Consider the following 19,066-nt stretch of genomic DNA (forward strand, 5'->3'; position numbering starts at 1 on the left):
GAGAGAGAGCGAGAGAGCGAGAGCGCTCAGATTGCCAGCAGCTGTATTACTGTCATATACTCCTACGGTGCAAGGCAGTTTGTACAGGAATTGCGCAGAAGTTCTCTTGTTAAACTCCAGAAGCCTCAAAATACAGGATTGATTGAAAAGACAATATAGCAACATAAGGGAAAACAGGCCAAGCAGGTCAACATGTGAATTGGCAAAGACCAGAGTCCCAAGCAAATGTGCGTGTGGTCTTGACGTGCAACCAGAGAATGAAACAAACATTCTGGGTCACACTGGGTCAAGCTGTGACTTTATGATGGATAGCAGCACATTATTGGGCAGTGAGCTGAGTTTCCCGCCTATGTGCAAATTATCGCTTCTCTGTGAGACCAAGAGGCTAAATAGAGCACAGTCCTAGAGCCAGCCTCTGTTAGACACTGAGGGTACAAAACATTAGGAACACCTGGTCTTTCCATGACATGGAAGGTGAATCCAGGTGAAAGCTATGATCCCTTATTGATGTCACCTGTTTAATCCAGGAGGAGACAGGTTAAAGAAGGATTTTTAAGCCTTGAGACAATTGAGACATGGATTGTGTGTGTGGCATTCAGAGGGTGAATGGGCAAGAAAACATATGCCTTTGCTATGTCAGTAGGTGCCAGGCGCACCGGCTTGTGTCAAGAACTGCAACGCATCTGGGTTTTTCACGCTCAACAGTTTCCCGCAAGTAACAAGAATGGTCCTCCACCCAAAGGACATCCAGCCATCTTGACATAACCGTGGGAAGCATCCGAGTTAACATGGGCCAGCAATCCGATGGAACTCTTTCGACACCTTGTAGTCCATGCCCCGACTTATTGAGGCTGTTCTCAGGGCAAAAGGGGGTGCAACTCCATATTTAGGAAGGTGTCCCTAATGTTTTGTACACTCAGTGTATAAACTCCTAGCTCTTTTGAACTCTACGTCTACTCTGTGATCTGTCACTTGGTCCTGGTGTTTAGATTGGGTCATAGGTCTGTTCCTATAGCAATGGAATAACGTCATTGAAACATTAGACTTATATACAGCATTGAAGCTGAACTGTGATACAATGGGATACCTTTGTTTGACCCACTGTGTCAACTTTAGGTGAGCACGGGGGGGTGGGGTTGGCACGTCAGTGGCAATGGTATGGTCCTTAACGTGCCGACCTTGCCTCCCAATATCTATTTTTCTCCCCCTTCTCTCTCATTCCTTCCTCCCACATTTCCCAACAGTCTTTACCTTCACACCAGGGGTTGAACAGCATGACGATGTCTTTCCTGGGGTCGCGTGTGGTTGCAGACCCGCCCTTCGGAGACTCCACCGTCACGGTGACGTTGTACTTGCCAATCACAGCTTTGGCGTGCGAGTTGACGGACAGCTTGATCCTGTTGCCGTTCTGCTCCACTATCTTGGCCTCCCAGCGGTCGTCCTCCAGCTCTTCCACCAATTGAATGATGACGTGCGTGTTCTTTGACACCATGGGGAGGGGTCCTGTCAGACACATTAGTAAACGGTTTGTCAGTTTATCATTTATGGTCATCACAAGCGTGTGCCAAATTGTGCCCTTATATAGTGCAGTGCACTATAGGGAATAGGGGGGCCCTTTCAGGTAAAGCTTCAGGGGGATTGAAGCAGTGTAATATTGGTGGAATATCATTGTAGTAACAGTGTAGTGGTGCCTGAAACCCATCTCAACAAACCATGCAGTGTTCAGGACCATCGTGTTACTCCCAAAGACCGCCGTGAATATTGATTGTTCTCTTATCTCTGATGGAAACCGTACCAGCCCACATCGAATTCCTACTGCACATCTCTTGGAATTAAGCCCTCACACCCTTCACACAGAAAAGGTCCACAATACACACGCAATCATTGAAACCTGCTTTCAGTCAAACACACCATACGGCGAACAGCTGCACTTGACTGGCACACACATTCTATTGCAGAGGCAGGAATCACAGTCTTCACATAACCAGAAGGGTGGAAATTCCAAATCCCGTCACAGTCCACTTGGCAAATACCAATGCTTACTATTTATACAGAGTGAATGTGTGTGTAATTGCATGTGAGAAACAGCAAGAAAAAGCTCTGCAAACTATACCAGTGAAACACTGTCTTGAATTGACCTTAAAGGAGTTGAAATAAATGTAAGATAGTGGAATGACAACGAGCGGCCTTTAAAGGTAACGTGTAGTCTGCTGTGCAGGAAAGTGAGGAAACCACAGTATCCACACCACTGTAATTCAGAGCCTGTTGTGCCAGAGGGTGACAGTGCCAAAACCAAATGTGAACCACAAGTGTGTCACTGTTATGCAGTTCAGTTCAGCTTCGGTAAACTGAGCTGAGTACTGTGAAAACTCCACTGAGGGTAAACACACAGAACGTCTTCACACATACAGCGGGGTCTGAAGTTTATTGACACCCAAAATTGGCCGTATCAAATACATCATTGAAATACTGAGCTATGTTGTATGCTCAAAGCATATGGGAGAATATATTATTTTATACTAATACAACTGCTCAGAGAAAGAGATTTTGATGATCAAGTATTCATTTTGATATTCTTCGTCTGCGTCTTCGTCTTCAATTCAAACCACAGGTTTTCAATGGGATTCAAGAAATGGCAATTGCAAAATGTTGATTTTGTGGTCAACCATTTCTTTGTGGATTTTGATGTGTGCTTGGGGTTATGGCCTTGCTGGAAGACCCACTTGTTGCCAAGTTTCCTGGCAGAGGCAAAGTTCACGATGCCGTTGACCTTAACAAGGGAGATAGAAGCTGTTTTTCAGTCTCTCGGTCCCAGCTTTGATGCACCTGTACTGACCTCGCCTTCTGAATGATAGTGGGGTGAACAGGCAGTGGCTCCGGTGGTTGTTGTCCTTGATGATCTTTATGGCCTTCCTGTGACATCGGGTGGTGTAGGTGTCCTGGAGGGCAGGTAGTTTGCCCCCGGTGATGCGTTGTGCAGACCTCACTACTCTCTGGAGAGCCTTACGGTTGTGTGTGGAGCAGTTGCCGTACAGCCCGACAGGATGGTCTCGATTGTGCTGTAAGTTTGCGAGTGTTTTTGGTGACAAGCCAAATTTCTTCAGCCTCCTGACCACCGCTCCTCTTCACCAAGCTGTCTGTGTGGGTGGACCATTTCAGTTTGTCCGTGATGTGTACGCCGAGGAACTTAAAAAACTTTCCACCTTCTCCACTACTGTCCAGTTGATGTGGATAAGGGGGGGGGTGCTCCTCTGCTGTTTCAGCTCGGGTGCTTACGCCATTTCACTCCTTACTGGCCGGCCCGAGAGTGGGGCACAGCTATCTGGGAGGCAAGGGCTGATTGTTCTGACCTTCAGTTTTTTGGTGGGAGGCTAGGGTCCTGGCTTCCCCAAGGTGAGTCCACGACCATCTCCTTTGTTTTGTTGACGTTGAGTGTGAGGTTATTTTCCTGACACCACACTCCAAGGGCTCTCACCTCCTCCCTGTAGGCCGTCTCGTTGTTGTTGGTAATCAAGCCTACCACTGTAGTGTCATTTGCAAACTTGATGATTGTGTTGGAGGCGTGCATGGTCACACAGTCATGGGTGAACAGGGAGTACAGGAGAGGGCTGAGAACGCACCCTTGTCGGGGCCCAGTGTTGATTCCTACTCTCACCACCTGGGGGGCGTTACGTCAGAAAGTCCAGGACCCAGTTGCACAGGGTGGGGTTGAGACCCAGGGACTCGAGCTTAATGACGAGTTGGAGGGTAATATGGTGTTAAATGCTGAGCTGTAGTCGATGAACATCATTGTTACATTGGTATTCCTCTTGTCCATATGGGTTAGGGCAGTGTGCAGTGCGATTTTCTCTCTCTCTCTCTCTCTCTCAAAGAATTTACAGTAAACATTACATTTACAACAGAATAAAGACATTTCAAATGTCATATTATGTCTATATACAGTGTTGTAATAATGTGCAAATAGTTCAAATAAACATAAATATAGGTTTTATTTACAATGGTGTTTGTTCTTCACTGATTGCTCTTTTCTTGTGACAACAGGTCACAAATCTTGCTGCTGTGATTGCACACTGTGGTATTTCACCCAATAGATATGAGAGTTTATCAAAATGTGATTTGTTTTCAAATTCTCTGTGGGTCTGTGTAATCTCAGGGATATATGTGTCTCTAATGTGGTCATAAATTTGGCAGGAGGTTAGAAAGTGCAGAGTCTGTACAAAGTCAAAGATTTCCTTAATTATGGGTCAGTCACAGTGGTCAGTTATTCTGCCACTGTGCACTCTCTGTTTAGGGCCAAATAGAATTCCAGTTCGCTCTGTTTTGTTGTAATTATTTTTTATCGTTTTCTCATGATTTGGTTGGGTCTAGTTGTGTTGCTGTCCTGAGGCTCTGTGGGGTCTGTTTGTGTTTGTGAACAGAGCCCCAGGACCAGCTTGCTTATGGGGCTCTTCTCCAGGTTTATTTCTCTGTAGGTGATGGCTTTGTTATGGAAGGTTTGGGAATCGCTTCCTTTTAGGTGGTTGTAGAATTTAACGGCTCTTTCTTTCTTCTTTCTTCGGGTGACTCGCTGGTCTGGGAGGGGTGTCCGTTGCTCTGTTGTTCCTGTGTGAGGTGCTGGGGCAATGGTCGAGGGTGACGTCCTTCAGGGTCCTGGCAACAGTTGGGATTGCTGCCTTGTAGAGGCGGACCTGTTCATAAAGGCTGTTCAAGTCCAGTGTGGAGTGGTGGGCCAGGTAGACATTAGGTTTTGAGGCACAGTCGTGCTGGTCCGTTTTGTGGGTTTGGTCTGTGTGTATTTTGTGGACTAGATCTCTCAGCTATCTGAGCAGCTAACCAATCGCTGCAGCTGTACATAGCCCATCTGTAAATAGCCCATCCAATCTAGCTATCTGAGCAGCTAACCAATCGCTGCAGCTGTACATAGCCCATCTGTAAATAGCCCATCCAATCTACCTATCTCATCCTCATATTGTTTTTTTTATTGACTTTTCTGCTCATTTGCACACCAGTATTTCCACTTGCACATCATCATCTGCACATCTATCACTCCAGTGTTTATTGGCTAAATTGTAATTACTTTGCTACTATGGCCTATTTATTGCCTTACCTTCACACCATTTGCACACACTGTATATAGACAAATGTATTTATTTTCTATTGTGTTATTGACTGTACGCTTGTTTATTCCATGTGTTGTCTGTGTGTGTGTGTGTGTGTGCATGCCTGTGTTGTTGTTTGTGTCGCACTGCTTTGCTTTATCTTGGCCAGGTCCCAGTTGTAAATGAGAACTTGTTCTATGGTCCTTCTGTAGCTCAGTTGGTAGAGCATGGCGCTTGTAACGCCAGGGTAGTGGGTTCGATTCCCGGGACCACCCATATGTAGAATGTATGCACACATGACTGTAAGGCGTTTTGGATAAAAGCGTCTGCTAAATGGCCTACCTAGGTTCTTTCCCTCTTTCTATCCCTCTCTCTCCCCTCCCTCTCTCTCACTCTCCTCGCTCTCTCTTCTCTCTATACCTGGTTAAATAAGGAATACTAACCTGTGTTCCCTTTATTGTGACAGACATCAAGGTCAGACTTACCTGTCCTGAGGTCCAGGTGGAGTTTGTCTGTGTTGGAGTTAAAAGGTCGCGACAGGTCCAGTTCTATCTGGAAGGTCTGGCCACGTCGGATGATGAGTGCATTGCCATGGTAACGGTCGGTGTGATGCTCCATGCGATTCTGACCCGTTTTAGAGCTCAGTAGATCCAGCGAGTGCACTGACAACATCAACTCTGACAGAGAGAGAGAGAAATTGAAAAATGTAATGCAATGGTCATTGCTTATAGGTAGGGCCAGGATTTTTCCCATCTACATGGGCTTACCATTATGAACTAATTAACTCGACTGAGACTATACCTTCCAGCTGATTGTCTCCAGTGTGGGGCTGAGGGGGCTCAGGAAGCGGGGCCTTTTTCACCACTTCGTCCGTGACAACTGTATCGTACAAGCTGCTCTGGCGTGGCCAGCAGCAGCATATCTTCCGAACACCCGAGAGAGAGCCCCTTGCTCCTTAGACTCCGCCTCCTCCTGGTTGTTTGCCTCCACTATGGTCAGGGCATTGCCATGGAAACGGCCCACATCAGAACCGCTCGCCATCAATCGTTCTCCTGGCATTCTGAAAGGGGTGCTACGAAAGATAAAGTTTGAGATGAGATAGTAAGATTGAGATTGTAAGAAACAGTAAGATTGGTCATGCAGACAGTCAGAGATAAATAATAATGATGCATAATGAGTTCCCAGTTTTAAAAAAAAGTAAAATATAGGAGAAAAACGCAATTGACTGAGATAAATCTATGAAATGACATCAAATGAAGATGCAAAAGCATGTCAACAATTCAATGTGAGAGAGGTTAAGTGCACACATATCAGTCGGACAACACAGCGCACAATTGTCTACTAAGAAAGACTGTTAACATTACTACTCCTATTCTTCCTCCCATGTTTCCCCAATGTAAACCTCTCTTCTGCATGTTCTCTCTGCTTACATTTCCTCTCCACCTCTTTTCCTCCCTCCATTCCTGAAACCAGCTTGTTTTCTTTTAAACTTTTCCTACATTCCTCTTGACTGATACCAGACATAATAGCCCCCACCCAGCCACAGATGTGTGTGTGATCTCTAGATATGACGGAGACCATTTATCATATTGCCATGACAATGCAAAATGCTTAATTATTCATTTAGTCTAGTTCATCTGTTTATACCACCATTCATCAAACTGCAAGGTTAAGCGAACCATGAGACTATGGAACTCTGGATCCAGGCTACCACGCTAGAGTCCAGGCTACAAATCTAAACATAATGGCGGGTTCTAAGGTCAAATGTGAAAGGTCAGGAGAGGTAAAAACAAGAGCATGAGGCATGTTTACAAGAAGACCAAGATACGTTTCCAACCATGGTCTCCATCTGTACTGTTTCGTTCGGCTGTGTCTAAACAAAAAAAAACACTTTGGCTCAGGCCTGGGTTCTCTCCCAGGACCCAAACAATGAAGCCCCTGTGGAGTCAGTTTGGTCTGATGAATCCCTTTTGTAAAACACTCACTGCCCTAACGAGCCATACGCCTTGCACATAGTTAGGAGAAATAAAAGCAGAGTTGTAAACAATTATGTTTACTTTTATGATTTGCATTGGCAAGACAGAACAGCTGCCTCCGGTAAGACAAGTGGTGGCGGTCTGTGTCTATTTGTCAATAACAGCCAGTGCGCAATATCTAATATTAGTCTTGAGGTTTTCCTCACCTGGGGTAGAGTATGAAGACCTTTAACCAGGCCAACCTTCACAAGGCCGCAGGGCCAGACGAATTACCAGGATGTGTACTCCGAGCATGCGCTGATCAACTGGCAAGTGTCATCAATTACATTTTCAACCTGTCCCTGGCCAAGTCTGTAATACCTACATGTTTCAAGCAGAACAACATAGTCCCTGTGCCCAAGAACACCTGTGCCCAAGAACACCAAGGTAAGCTACCTAAATAGGGCTCCCGAGTGGTGCAGTGGTCTAAGGCAATGCATCTCAGTGCTAGAGGTGTCACTACAGGCACACTGGTTCAAATCCAGGCTGTGATTTGGAGTTCCATAGGGGGGCACACAATTGGCCATACCAGTGTCTGGATTTGGTTGTTGTAGACTGTCATTGTAAATAAGAATTTGTTCTGAAGTGACTTGCCAAGTTAAATAAAGGGCAACTTTTTGGTGACAGGGAGCAGTATTTTCATGTCCAGATGAAATGCATTCCCAAATTCAACTGCCTGCTACTCGTCCCCAGAAGATAAGATATGCATATTATTAGTAGATTTGGATAGAAAACACTCTAAAGTTTCTAAAACTGTTTGAATCATGTCTGTGAGTATAGCAGAACTTATTTAGCAGGTGAAACCCAGAGGACAAACCATTTCGATTTTTTTGTTGTTTTTGAGGTCACTCTCTTTTCAATGTGTTTTCACTGGGAGTCCAGATTTCTAAGAGACCTTCTTGCAGTTCCTACCGCTTCCACTGGATGTCACCAGTCTTTAGAAATTGGTTGAGGTTTTTCCTTTGTGTAATGAAGAAGTAGCCCTGTTCAAAACGAGGGTCACTTGTAGTGTACTGTTAGAGATGCGAGACCAGAAAGCTAGCTACAGTTTGTTTTCCTCCAGTATTGAACACAGATCATCTCGTCTTAAATTTTATCGATTATAAAATTACCCAAAGTTGTTTTGGCAAAGTTTACAGGTAACTTTTGAGATATTTTGTAGTTACGTTGCACAAGTTGGAACCGGTGTTTTTCTGGATCAAATGCGCCAAATAAATTGACATTTTGGATATATATCGACAGAATTAATCGAACAAAATTATCATTTGTGATGTTTATGGGACATATTGGAATGCCAACAAAGGAAGCTTGTCAAAGGTAAGGAATGAATTATATTTGTATATATGCGTTTTGTGTCGCGCCTGCAGGGTTGAAATATGCTTCTCTATCTTTGTTTATGGAGATGCTATCCTCAGATAATATCATCATTTTCTTTTGCCAAAAAGCCTTTTTGAAATCTGACATGTTGGCTGGATTCACAACAAGTGTAGCTTTAATTTGGTATCTTACACGTGTGATTTCATGAAAGTTGGATTTTTATAGTAATTTATTTGAAATTGGCGCTCTGCATTTTCACTCGCTAGCGTCCCACATATCCCAGAGAGGTTTTAAATTCACGTCTGTAGCCATGACGTGCTCACATGAACACCATCATCACAGAAACCCCTGACCCACTCCAATTTGCATACCGCCCAAACAGATCAACAGATGACAGAGTCTCTATTACACTCAACACTGCCCTTTCCCACTTGGACTAAAGGAACACCCACGTGAGAATGCTGGTCATTGACTACAGCTCAGCGTTCAACACCATAGGGCCCACAAAGCTCATCACTAAGCTAAGGACCATTGACCCAAACACCTGCACCTGGATCCTGGACTGCCTGATAGGCCACCCCCGGGTGGTAAGGGTAGGCAACAACACATCTGCCACGCAGATGATCCTCAACACAGGGGCCCCTCAGGGGTGCGTGCTTAGTCCCCTCCTGTAATCCCTGTTTACCCATGACTGCATTGCCATGCACGACTCCAACACCATCAATACGTTTTCCGATGACAAAACGGTGGTAGGCCTGATCACCGCCTACAATGAGACAGCCTATATGGAGGAGTAAGTCAGAGACAATGCAGTGTGGTGCTAGAACAACAACATCTCCCTCAACATGGTCAAGACAAAGGAGATGATTGTGGACTACAGAAAAAGGTGGACCGAGCATGCCCCCATTCTCATTGATGGGGCTGTAAGGGAGCAGGTTGAGAGCTTCTCAACAAACTATCATGGTCCAAACACACCAAGATAGTCATGAAGATGGCACGGGAATGCCTATTCCCCCTCACGAGACTGAAAAGGTTTGGCATGTGTCCTCTGATCCTCAAAAAGTTCTACAGCTGCACCATTGAGAGCATCCTGACTGGTTGCATCATCGCCTGGTATAGCAATTGCTCAGCCTCCCACCACAAGGCACGACAGAGGGTAGTGAGTACGGCCCAGTACATCACTGGGGCCAAGCTTCCTGCCATTCAGGGCCTATATACCAGGCAGTGTCAGAGGAAGACTCCTGCCACCCTAATCATAGACTACTCTCTCTGCTAACGCATGGCAAGAACGCCAAGTCTAAGTCCAGAATGCTTCTTAATCTACCCCCAAGCCATAAAACCACTGAAGAGCTAATCAAATGGCTACCCGGACTATTTGCATTGACCCCCACTGTTTTTTTACACAGCTGCTGCTCGCTGTTTTTTTTATCTATGCATAGTGTGACGACCCTCCCACTCTGTCTGCCGTATTCTGTCTTTGTTCTTGTTTCCTTATTAGGATGCCAGTGGGCGGAGTTGAGAGGGTCGTCAGCTACATGGGAAACACCTGGGCCAGGTGTCTCCCAGGATAAATAGACCTCTTCAACATTCATGCTGATTACACACACCATTGGATATTTTCCTTAGTTGCTTTAGTTAATAAATATATCTTTTGTTACTCCTTATCTCCACGTTGTCTCCCTTTGTTACGGGCTTTGAGCCGGTTCGTGACAAGTGGGGGCTCGTCCGGGATCTTTGAACTATTGGTTTGGGAGACCGTGGAGGTACGTGTTTAGTTTGAATATGGTGTTTGAGTGTGATCGGCCCAGTATTGGTTGCCTCTGTTGTTTGGTTTGTGTGCTGCGTTGGAGAGAGTATAATGGTTAGTTTCCAGGCCCTGCCTAGCCTGAACTCTTGTTCTACTTTCTGTTGGGACGTCAGTCTGAAGTGAGTAATCTGCTGTGTACCTCGGTGGGAGATTTGGGGGGTAGGGTAGTGGAACTTGCTACCCGGAGCTATAGCCTTTTTCCCCTGATAGGTTTAGCGACGTGTTTCATTTTTTGGAATATGTTGGGCATGGTTAATGTTTGTTATTTTTGTGTGGTGTCTGTGGACTGAGCAGTTGTCTCGGGGGCACGTCCGTGGCTTGGTGGAATTTGCCAGCATGCTGGGGAGTTCTATTTCCTTGCCAGCGGGCTACAGTGCGTAAATACCCACCGCAAATCTGCACGAAGACTAGGGTTGAGTTATTGTAGGTTTTGGGGAAGCTCCGTACCTCATCTCTCTTCTGTGGTGCTCAGGGTGATTGTCATTTCTCTGGTTGTGGTCTGATGTGCTCAGCAGAGGGGTTGAGCAAGATTACTTACTTATGACTATGGTGTCTCATGTATACAAGTTCATTCGCTTTCCATCAGAGGACCTGTTAGAATTATGTACTTAAGAACAGCTGTTGAAGATCGCTGAACACTACAAGCTTAAATGATTGAAATTAGTGAAATTCTGTTTCGTTGGAAGTGACTATGAATCGTTGGAAGTGACTATGAATCGTTGGAAGTGACTATGAATCGTTGGGAGTTGTAAAAATTAAGAAGGACCCTGATGTTCTTTTCGTTGGAGTTTGTAGCTGTTGGTCTTTTGTGCCATGTTCCTGAATGTTTACGTGACTGACCATTGTTTCGGGTTGTCATGTTCTATCTTTCCTGTCTGTTCCCTCCTGGTCTTGTGTTCTTCTTTCCTCTTAAATATTGCTTCCTATGCGCAAAGGTTGCTGAGGTCTGGGGAGGAGGAGGTTGGATGGGGCAGGTGGAGGTGTGAACACATAACCCCTCACCAATTTGGGACGCAGAGGCCTGTGTCAATTTGGGACGCAGAGGCCTGTGTCAATTTGGGACGCAGAGGCCTGTGTCAATTTGGGACGCGGGAGGCCTGTGTCAATTTGGGACGCGGGAGGCCTGTGTCAATTTGGGACGCGGAGGCCTGTGTCAATTTGGGACGCGGGAGGCCTGTGTCAATTTGGGACGCGGGAGGCCTGTGTCAATTTGGGACGCGGGAGGCCTGTGTCAATTTGGGACGCGGGAGGCCTGTGTCAATTTGGGACGCGGGAGGCCTGTGTCAATTTGGGACGCGGGAGGCCTGTGTCAATTTGGGACGCGGGAGGCCTGTGTCAATTTGGGACGCGGGAGGCCTGTGTCAATTTGGGACGCGGGAGGCCTGTGTCAATTTGGGACGCCCAGGATACATTTACATTTACATTTAAGTCATTTAGCAGACGCTCTTATCCAGAGCGACTTACAAATTGGTGCATTCACCTTATGACATCCAGTGGGACAGTCACTTAACAATAGTGCATCTAAAACTTAGGGGGGGTGGGGTGAGAGGGATTACTTAACCTATCCTAGGTATTCCTTAAAGAGGTGGGGTTTCAGGATAAATAGCCCTCTTCAACATTCATGGAGGAGACTCTCTCCATGCAGACACCTGTTGTAGATTGTGGTGTGGTTCTTGGTGGCCTTTTGTTTGTGTGCTTTGGCACCTTTCAACACCCTGCATTATCACATTCATGCATGCAAAACACTCACTTGCACTATGGACTACTGATTACACACACCATTGGATATTTTCCTTAGTTGCTTTAGTTAATAAATATATCTTTTGTTACTCCTTATCTCCACGTTGTCTCCCTTTGTTACGGGCTTTGAGCCGGTTCGTGACAATAGTGACTTTACCCCTACATACAGTGGGGCAAAAAAGTATTTAGTCAGCCACCAATTGTGCAAGTTCTCCCACTTAAAAAGATGAGAGGCCTGTAATTTTCATCATTAGGTACACTTCAACTATAACAGACAAAATGAGAAAAGAAAAATCTAGAAAATCACATTGTAGGATTTTTAATGAATTTATTTGCAATATTTTGGTGGAAAATAAGTATTTGGTCACCTACAAACAAGCAAGACTTCTGGCTCTCACAGACCTGTAACTTCTTCTTTAAGAGGCTCCTCTGTCCTCCACTCGTTACCTGTATTAATGGCTGTATTAATTTTTCTCATTTTGTCTGTCATAGTTGAAGTGTACCTATGATGGAAATTACAGGCCTCTCTCATATTTTTAACTGGGAGAACTTGCACAATTGGTGGCTGACTAAATACTGTTTTGCCCCACTGTACATGTACAGTACCAGTCAAAAGTTTGAACACACCTACTGATTTTTCTTTATTTTTGACTATTTTCTACATTGTAGAATGATAGTGAAGACATGATAACTATGAAATAACACATATTGAATCATGTAGTAACCAAACAAGTGTTAAACAAGTCAATATATATTTTATATTTGAGATTCTTTAAAATAGCCACCCTTTGACTTGATGACAGCTTTGCACACTCTTGGCATTCTCTCTACTAACTTGTACCCCCACACATCAACTCGTTACTGGTACCCCCTGTATATAGTCTCGTTGTTATTTTATTGTTGCTCTTTTATTTTCTACTTTAGTATATTTAGTAAATCTTTTTCTCACCTCTTATTTTTCTTAACGGCATTCTTTGCTAAGGGCTTGTCAGTAAGCATTTCACGGCAAGGTCTACTCCTGTTGTATTCGGCACATGAAACAAATAGCATTTGATTTGATGATTCTATTGACATATTTACCTCCAAGCTGTTCAATCTCATGCCTTCTAGGAATTCCTTCTGCTTTTAACTGACCAGGTCTTTCACATCAGGAAACAAAAAAGAAATAGGTCAAGGAGAGGATTGTACTTGAGGCTATTGAGATGCATCCTCTCTATCACTCTTACCCAGATGCTTATAAGAGAAGATGTATGTCGAGGCCAGGGTTGGGCTCAGTTTGAATAAAAACAAAAATGACAATTCAATAATTCAAAAAGGGCATTTATTTTCAATGACTTCTCAATAAACTGAAAAGTAAAATCTATTTATTTCAAGTTCTACCATTTCTGAATGTTAAGTTCAAATCACTTCCTGAATATTCTGCCTTCAATTCAAATTGAGGCCAAGTCTGGTAGAGGCTAGTTAAAAGGTGTCACAAACCTTTTGATAATGACAACTGGTAGGATAGTTCTGTGACAGCTCAGAGGGTGGAAAGAGAACAGCTGGGTGAAGAAGAACGGTGTTTTGTACATGGTGGGTTTGGGAACTTTATCAACTAAAGCACTATGTGTGTGTGTGTGTGTGTGTGTGTGTGTGTGTGTGTGTGTGTGTGTGTGTGTGTGTGTGTGTGTGTGTGTGTGTGTGTGTGTGTGTGTGTGTGTGTGTGTGTGTGTGTGTGTGTGTGTGTGTGTGTGTGTGTGTGTGTGTGTGTGTGTGTGTGTGTGTGTGTGTGTGTGTGTGTGTGTGTGTGTGTGTGTGATTTAGGAACTTGTCAGTCCATATGCTGGTCCAATGATGATACACCTGTGTCCCTCTCCCTGTTTCTCTCCTGCCAAGTAACTTTGTTTTGGCAGCTAGCACCATGCAAGCACCGTTAGAATGCACATGGGCCTGTCATGCTGGTAAAAGAGGACCCAAAAGCGACTTAACAGAAGCAGAGTTTAATAATGTTCAAAACGGAATAACTGACATCCTCTAGATTTGTAGAGGGGGAAAACAACTGGAGAAGCGGCCACAGACTGCAGGTCGCTTCGGGTAGGCGCAGGCCGTAGTCGACTGAGACACCTGCTCACACGCAGCGTCTGATGAAGGCACAAAACACGACAGAACAGGGTGATACACAATCACGGCAAAAAACACGACAGGACAGGGCGAAACGCAATCACAGCATGGTGAATACAATATAAGGAACCGACGGAACAGGAACGGATTACAAAGGAATAAATAGGGAATCTAATCAGGGGAAAGGATCGGGAACAGGTGTGGGAAGACTAAATGATGATTAGGGGAATAGGAACAGCTGGGAGCAGGAACGGAACGACAGAGAGAAGAGAGAGCGAGAGAGTGAGAGAGGGAGGGGGAGAGAGAGAGGGATAGAACCAAACAAGACCAGCAGAGGGAAACGAATAGCATGGGGAGCACAGGGACAAGACATGACAATAAATGACAAACATGACAGTACCCCCCACTCACCGAGCGCCTCCTGGCGCACTCGAGGAGGAATCCTGGCGGCAACGGAGGAAATCATCGATGAGCGAACGGTCCAGCACGTCCCGAGACGGAACCCAACTCCTCTCCTCAGGACCGTAACCCTCCCAATCCACTAGGTATTGGTGACCCCGTCCCCGAGAACGCATGTCCATAATTTTATGTACCTTGTAAATAGGTGCGCTCTCGACAAGGACGGGAGGGGGAGGGAAGACGAACGGGGTGCGAAGAAAGGGCTTAACACAGGAGACATGGAAGACAGGATGGACGCGACGAAGATGTCGCGGAAGAAGCAGTCGCACAGCGACAGGATTGACGACCTGGGAGACACGGAACGGACCAATGAACCGCGGAGTCAACTTACGAGAAGCTGTCGTAAGAGGAAGGTTGCGAGTGGAAAGCCACACTCTCTGGCCGCAACAATACCTTGGACTCTTAATCCTGCGTTTATTGGCGGCTCTCACCGTCTGTGCCCTGTAACGGCAAAGTGCAGACCTCACCCTCCTCCAGGTGCGCTCACAACGTTGGACAAACGCTTGAGCGGAGGGAACGCTGGACTCGGCAAGCTGGGATGAGAACAGAGGAGGCTGGTAACCCAGACTACTCTGAAACGGAGATAACCCGGTAGCAGACGAAGGAAGCGAATTGTGAGCGTATTCTGCCCAGGGGAGCTGTTCTGCCCAAGACGCAGGGTTTCTGAAAGAAAGGCTGCGTAGTATGCGACCAATCGTCTGATTGGCCCTCTCTGCTTGACCGTTAGACTGGGGATGAAACCCGGAAGAGAGACTGACGGACGCACCAATCAAACGACAGAACTCCCTCCAAAACTGTGACGTGAATTGCGGACCTCTGTCTGAAACGGCGTCTAACGGGAGGCCATGAATTCTGAATACATTCTCAATAATGATTTGTGCCGTCTCCTTAGCGGAAGGAAGTTTAGCGAGGGGAATGAAATGTGCCGCCTTAGAGAACCTATCGACAACCGTCAGAATCACAGTCTTCCCCGCAGACAAAGGCAGACCGGTAATGAAGTCTAAGGCAATGTGAGACCATGGTCGAGAAGGAATGGGGAGCGGTCTGAGACGACCGGCAGGAGGAGAGTTACCCGACTTAGTCTGCGCGCAGTCCGAACAGGCAGCCACGAAACGGCGCGTGTCACGCTCCTGAGTCGGCCACCAAAAGCGCTGGCGAATAGACGCAAGAGTGCCTCGAACACCGGGATGACCCGCTAACTTGGCAGAGTGAGCCCACTGAAGAACAGCCAGACGAGTGGAAACAGGAACGAAAAGGAGGTTACTAGGACAAGCGCGCGGCGACGCAGTGTGCGTGAGTGCTTGCTTAACCTGTCTTTCAATTCCCCAGACTGTTAACCCGACAACACGCCCATAAGGAAGAATCCCCTCGGGATCAGTAGAAGCCACAGAAGAACTAAACAGACGGGATAAGGCATCAGGCTTGGTGTTCTTGCTACCCGGACGGTAAGAAATCACAAACTCGAAACGAGCGAAAAACAACGCCCAACGAGCTTGACGGGCATTAAGTCGTTTGGCAGAACGGATGTACTCAAGGTTCTTATGGTCTGTCCAAACGACAAAAGGAACGGTCGCCCCCTCCAACCACTGTCGCCATTCGCCTAGGGCTAAGCGGATGGCGAGCAGTTCACGGTTACCCACATCATAGTTGCGCTCAGATGGCGACAGGCGATGAGAAAAATAAGCGCAAGGATGAACCTTATCGTCAGACTGGAAGCGCTGGGATAGAATGGCTCCCACGCCTACCTCTGAAGCGTCAACCTCGACAATGAATTGTCTAGTGACGTCAGGAGTAACGAGGATAGGAGCGGACGTAAAACGTTCTTTTAGAAGATCAAAAGCTCCCTGGGCGGAACCGGACCACTTAAAACACGTCTTGACAGAAGTAAGAGCTGTGAGAGGGGCAGCAACTTGACCGAAATTACGAATGAAACGCCGATAGAAATTAGCGAAACCTAAAAAGCGCTGCAACTCGACACGTGACCTTGGAACGGGCCAATCACTGACAGCTTGGACCTTAGCGGAATCCATCTGAATGCCTTCAGCGGAAATAACAGAACCGAGAAAAGTAACGGAGGAGACATGAAAAGAGCACTTCTCAGCCTTTACGTAGAGACAATTCTCTAAAAGGCGCTGTAGAACACGTCGAACGTGCTGAACATGAATCTCGAGTGACGGAGAAAAAATCAGGATATCGTCAAGATAGACAAAAACAAAAATGTTCAGCATGTCTCTCAGAACATCATTAACTAATGCCTGAAAAACAGCTGGCGCATTGGCGAGACCGAACGGCAGAACCCGGTACTCAAAATGCCCTAACGGAGTATTAAACGCCGTTTTCCACTCGTCCCCCTCTCTGATGCGCACGAGATGGTAAGCGTTACGAAGGTCCAACTTAGTAAAGCACCTGGCTCCCTGCAGAATCTCGAAGGCTGATGACATAAGGGGAAGCGGATAACGATTCTTAACCGTTATGTCATTCAGCCCTCGATAATCCACGCAGGGGCGCAGAGTACCGTCCTTCTTCTTAACAAAAAAGAACCCCGCCCCGGCCGGAGAGGAAGAAGGCACTATGGTACCGGCGTCAAGAGACACAGACAAATAATCCTCGAGAGCCTTACGTTCGGGAGCCGACAGAGAGTATAGTCTACCTCGAGGAGGAGTGGTCCCCGGAAGGAGATCAATACTACAATCATACGACCGGTGAGGAGGAAGGGAGTTGGCTCGGGACCGACTGAAGACCGTGCGCAGATCATGATATTCCTCCGGCACTCCTGTCAAATCGCCAGGTTCCTCCTGAGAAGTAGGGACAGAAGAAATGGGAGGGATGGCAGACATTAAACACTTCACATGACAAGAAACGTTCCAGGATAGGATAGAATTACTAGACCAATTAATAGAAGGATTATGACATACAAGCCAGGGGTGACCCAAAACAACAGGTGTAAACGGTGAACGGAAAATCAAAAAGACATAGTCTCACTGTGGTTACCAGATACTGTGAGAGTTAAAGGTAGTGTCTCAAATTTGATACTGGGAAGATGACTACCATCTAAGGCAAACATGGGCGTAGGCCTGTCTAACGGTCTGAAAGGAATGTTATGTTTCCGAGCCCATGCTTCGTCCATGAAACAACCCTCAGCCCCAGAGTCAATCAAAGCACTGCATGTAGCACCCGAACCGGTCCAGCGTAGATGGACCGACATAGTAGTACAAGATCTAGATGAAGGGACCTGAGTAGTAGCGCTCACCAGTAGCCCTCCGCTTACTGATGGGCTCTGGCCTCTTACTGGACATGAAATAACAAAATGTCCAGCAACTCCGCAATAGAGGCACAGGCGGTTGGTGATCCTCTGTTCCCTCTCCTTATTCGAGATGCGAATCCCTCCCAGCTGCATGGGCTCAGTCTCAAAGCCAGAGGAGGGAGATGGTTGCGATGCGGAGCAGGGAAACACCGTTGATGCGAGCTCTCTTCCACGAGCCCGGTGACGAAGATCTACCCGTCGTTCTATGCGGATGGCGAGAGCAATCAAAGAGTCCACATCTGAAGGAACCTCCCGGGAAAGAATCTCATCCTTAACCGCTGCGTGGAGTCCCTCCAGAAAACGAGCGAGCAGCGCCGGCTCGTTCCACTCACTAGAGGCAGCAAGAGTGCGAAACTCAATGGAATAATCCGTTATGGACCGTTCACCTTGGCATAAGGAAGCCAGGGCCCTAGAAGCCTCCTCACCAAAAACTGAACGGTCAAAAACCCGAATCATCTCCTCTTTAAAGTTCTGGAATCTGTTAGAGCAATCAGCCCTTGCCTCCCAGATAGCTGTGCCCCATTCTCGAGCCCGGCCAGTAAGGAGTGAAATGACGTAAGCAACCCGAGCTCTCTCTCTAGAGTATGTGTGGGGTTGGAGAGAGAACACAATCTCACACTGCGTGAGAAAGGAGCGGCACTCAGTGGGCTGCCCGGAGTAGCAAGGTGGGTTATTAACCCTGGGTTCTGGAGGCTCGGCAGGCCAGGGAGTAACAGGTGGCACGAGACGTAGACTCTGGAACTGTCCAGAGAGGTCGGAAACCTGAGCGGCCAGGTTCTCCACGGCATGGCGAGCAGCAGACAATTCCTGCTCGTGTCTGCCGAGCATGGCTCCTTGGAACTCGACGGCAGTGTAACGAGCGTCTGAAGTCGCTGGGTCCATTCCTTGGTCGGTTCCTTCTGTCATGCTGGTAAAAGAGGACCCAAAAGCGACTTAACAGAAGCAGAGTTTAATAATGTTCAAAACGGAATAACTGACATCCTCTAGATTTGTAGAGGGGAAAACAACTGGAGAAGCGGCCACAGACTGCAGGTCGCTCGGGTAGGCGCAGGCCGTAGTCGACTGAGACACCTGCTCACACGCAGCGTCTGATGAAGGCACAAAACACGACAGAACAGGGTGATACACAATCACGGCAAAAAACACGACAGGACAGGGCGAAACGCAATCACAGCATGGTGAATACAATATAAGGAACCGACGGAACAGGAACGGATTACAAAGG

At 46.7% G+C, this 19,066-nt stretch overlaps 1 pseudogene; it reads right to left on the minus strand.

Annotated features, from left to right (window-relative positions):
- Positions 1-19,066, minus strand: part of LOC124041580 — a 43,927-nt pseudogene that overhangs the window by 11,787 nt on the left and 13,074 nt on the right.

The sequence above is a fragment of the Oncorhynchus gorbuscha genome, linkage group LG08 (assembly GCF_021184085.1).
Source record: "Oncorhynchus gorbuscha isolate QuinsamMale2020 ecotype Even-year linkage group LG08, OgorEven_v1.0, whole genome shotgun sequence".
Lineage (NCBI taxonomy): Eukaryota > Metazoa > Chordata > Actinopteri > Salmoniformes > Salmonidae > Oncorhynchus > Oncorhynchus gorbuscha.